We start from the raw sequence: 3,901 nt of genomic DNA, 5'->3' as shown, positions 1-3,901 counted from the left end.
GCCTCCAAATTTCTAATGGATGACCTTGTTTCATTCATGAAACTCACAGTGGCCTTAGATAGATCAGAGACTAAGTTTGCTAAATTAGAGGTATTTTGTTCAGAGTTCTCTGTCTATTGCTGAGTGGATGATGGAAAAGGTTTACTATTGTTAAACCTATTTCTTCCACCATTATTAAAGCCTTGTTGAGGCTTTTGATCCTTCCATGAGAAATTTGGATGATTTCTCCATGATGGGTTATAGGTGTTTCCATAAGGTTCACCCATATAATTTACCTCTGCTATTGCAGGGTTTTCAAGATCATAAGCTTCTTCTTCAAAAGATGCCTCTTGAGTACTGTTGGATGCAGCTTGCATTCCATTCAGACTCTGAGAAATCATATTGACTTGCTGAGTCAATATTTTGTTCTGAGCCAATATGGCATTCAGAGTATCAATTTCAAGAACTCTCTTCTTCATAGGCGTCCCATTACTCACAGGATTCTTCTTAGAAGTGTACATGAACTGGTTATTAGCAACCATGTCAATGAGTTCTTGAGCTTCTGCAGGCATTTTCTTTAGGTGAATGGATCCACCTGCAGAAGTATCCAATGACATCTTAGCCAATTCAGATAGACCATCATAGAATATATCCAGGATGGTCCATTCTGAAAGCATGTCAGAAGGACACTTTTTGGTCAGTTGCTTGTATCTTTCCCAAGCTTCATAGAGGGATTCACCTTCTTTCTGTCTGAAGGTTTGAACATCCACTCTAAGCTTGCTCAGCTTTTGAGTAGAAAAGAACTTGGCTAAGAAAGCCGTGACCAGCTTGTCCCAAGAGTTCAGGCTATCTCTGGGTTGAGAGTCCAACCACACTCTAGCTCTGTCTCTTACAGCAAAAGGGAAAAGCATGAGCCTGTAGACTTCAGGATCTACTCCATTAGTCTTAACAGTATCATATATCTGTAAGAATTCAGTTAAGAACTGAAAAGGATCCTCAGCTGGAAGTCCATGAAACTTGCAGTTATGCTGCATCAGAGAAACTAATTGAGGTTTCAGCTCAAAATTGTTTGCTCCAATGGCAGGAATGGAGGTGCTTCTTCCATGTAAATTGGAATTAGGTGCAGTAAAGTCACCAAGCATCCTCCTTGCATTATTATTATTTTTGGCTGCCATCTCCTCTTCCTGTTCGAAAATTTCTGTAAGGTTATCTCTGGATTGTTGTAATTTAGCTTCTCTTAGTTTCCTCTTCACAGTCCTTTCAGGTTCTGGATCAGCTTCAACAAGAATGCCTTTTTCCTTGTTCCTGCTCATAAGAAAGAGAAGAGAACAAGGAAAGAAGAGGAATCCTCTATGTCACAGTAAAGAGGTTCCTTATTGTTAGTAGAAGAAGAAAAGGAATAAGGGTGAAGAAGAATGAAGAATCCAAACACAAGGGTAAGGATAGGAGCAGTGATATGAGATGAAGAGAAGTGTTAGTAGATGAATAAATAATTAGAAGGAGATGAGGGAGAAGGATTTTCGAAAATTATTTTTGAAAAAGGGTTAGTGATTTTCGAAAATAGTTTTTTGAAAAAAGGTTAGTTTTCGAAAATTAAAATAAAAAATTAAAATAATTAGTTAATTAAAAAGAAATTTTGAAAAAGAGGGAAGATATTTTCGAAAATTAGAGAGAGAAAGTTAGTTAGGTAGTTTTGAAAAAGATAAGAAACAAACAAAAAGTTAGTTAGTTAGTTGAAACAAATTTGAAAATCAATTTTGAAAAGATGAGAAGATAAGAAGTTAGAAAAGATATTTTAAAATCAAATTTTTGAAAAAGATAAGATAAGAAGATATTTTTGAAAAGATATGATTGAAATTGGTTTTGAAAAAGATTTGATTTTTAAGATCACAATTAATGACTTGATTCACAAGAAATCACAAGATATGATTCTTGAACTTAAAGTTTGAATCTTTCTTAACAAGTAAGTAACAAACTTGAAATTTTTTGAATCAAAACATTAATTGATGATGTTATTTTCGAAAATTAGGAGATAAAGATAAGAAAAATATTTTTGAAAAATATTTTTAAAATTTTCGAAAATAACTAAGAAAAATGAAAAAGATTTGATTTTTGAAAAAGATTTTGAAAAAGATAAGATTTTTAAATTGAAAATTTGATTTGGCTCATAAAAACAACTAGATTTTAAAAATTTTTGAAAAAGTCAATCCAAATTTTCGAATTTATGAGAGAAAAAGGGGAGGATATATTTTTTTATTTTTGAATTTTTATGATGAGAGAGAAAAACAACAAAAAATGATGCAATGCATGAAAATTTTGGATCAAAACAATGAATGTATGCAAGAATGCTATGAATGTCAAGATCACCAAGAACACTTTGAAGATCATGATGAACATCAAGAACTTATTTTTGAAAATTTTTATATGCAAAGAAAACATGCAAGACACCAAACTTAGAAATCTTTCATGTTTAGACTCTATGGATGCAAAAATGCACATGAAAAACAAGAAAAGATGCAAAACAAGAAAATATGAAGATCAAACAAGAAGACTTACCAAGAACAACTTGAAGATCATGAAGAACACTATGAATGCATGATTTTTTTGAAAAATGCAAGATGAACATGCAATTGACACCAAACTTTAAATCTGACTCAAGATTCAAACAAGAAATATGAAATATTTTTTATTTTAATGATTTTATGATTTTTTTTGGATTTTTCAAAAATTATTTGAAAAAGAAAAATAAGGATTCCAAAATTTTTAATATGAATTCCAAGAATCTTGCAATCTTAGTCTAAAGCTCCAATCAAAGGGTCAGGCATGGCTTAATAGCCAGTCAAGCTTTAGTATGTAACTCAGACATGACACGCCTGACATTCCCTACCCAGAAGAATTAGACATGGCTTTACAGCCAGCCAGGCTTAAACATGCTTCATGAAACACTAGAATTCATTCTTAAAAATTTTGAAGAAAAATATATTTTTGAAAGATTTTTGAAATTTTTTTTTTGAAAACAAAACAAAAAGAACATTACCTAATCTGAGCAACAAGATGAACCGTCAATTGTCCAAACTCGAACAATCCCCGGCAACGGCGCCAAAAACTTGGTGCACGAAATTGTGATCATCAATGGCGCCATCAACATGGTACGCTCAATTGTAATCTCAACTTTTTTTCACAACTTTGCACAACTAACCAGCAAGTGCACTGGGTCGTCCAAGTAATAAATCTTACGCGAGTAAGGGTCGATCCCACGGAGATTGTTGGTATGAAGCAAGCTATGGTCATCTTGTAAATCTCAGTCAGGCGGATATAGAATGGTTATGGAGTTTTCGAAAATAAATAATAAAATAGGGATAGAAATACTTATGTAAATCCTTGGTGAGAATTTCAGATAAATGCTTGGAGATGCTTTCGTCCCTCTAAACCTCTGCTTTCCTGCTGTCTTCATCCAATCAGTCTTACTCCTTTCTATGGCTGGCTTTATGTAAGGACATCACCGTTGTCAATGGCTACTTTTGATCCTCTCTGGAAAATGGTCTGATGCGCTGTCACTGCATGGCTAATCGTCTGGAGGCGTCACCCTTGCCAATGGCTGCATCCTATCCTCTTGTGAAAATAGTCCAAATGCTCTGTCACAGCACGGCTAATCTTCTGAGGTTCTCGATCATACTGGAATAGGATTCACCCTCCTTTTGCGTCTGTCACAACGCCCAGCACTCGCGAGTTTGAAGTTCGTCACAGTCATTCAATCCCAGAGTCCTACTCGGAATACCAGAGACAAGGTTTAGACTTTCCGGACTCTCATGAATGCCGCCATCAATCTAGCTTACACCACGAAGATTCTGATTAAGAGATCCAAGAGATACTCATTCAATCTAAGGTAGAACGGAAGTGGTTGTCAGGCGCACATTCATAG

At 34.7% G+C, this 3,901-nt stretch overlaps 1 non-coding gene across 1 annotated transcript; it reads left to right on the top strand.

The window, feature by feature from the left end:
- Positions 1 to 650: 650 nt before the first annotated feature.
- Positions 651 to 758, top strand: LOC112725259 (small nucleolar RNA R71). Its single transcript, XR_003164379.1, has one exon. It is a non-coding gene; the product is annotated as a small nucleolar RNA R71 (small nucleolar RNA).
- Positions 759 to 3,901: the final 3,143 nt, after the last annotated feature.

This window comes from Arachis hypogaea, chromosome 11 (assembly GCF_003086295.3).
Source record: "Arachis hypogaea cultivar Tifrunner chromosome 11, arahy.Tifrunner.gnm2.J5K5, whole genome shotgun sequence".
NCBI classification, from domain to species: domain Eukaryota; kingdom Viridiplantae; phylum Streptophyta; class Magnoliopsida; order Fabales; family Fabaceae; genus Arachis; species Arachis hypogaea.
Note: the sequence above shows the minus strand (reverse complement) of the source record. Positions and strands in the feature narration are given on the sequence as shown.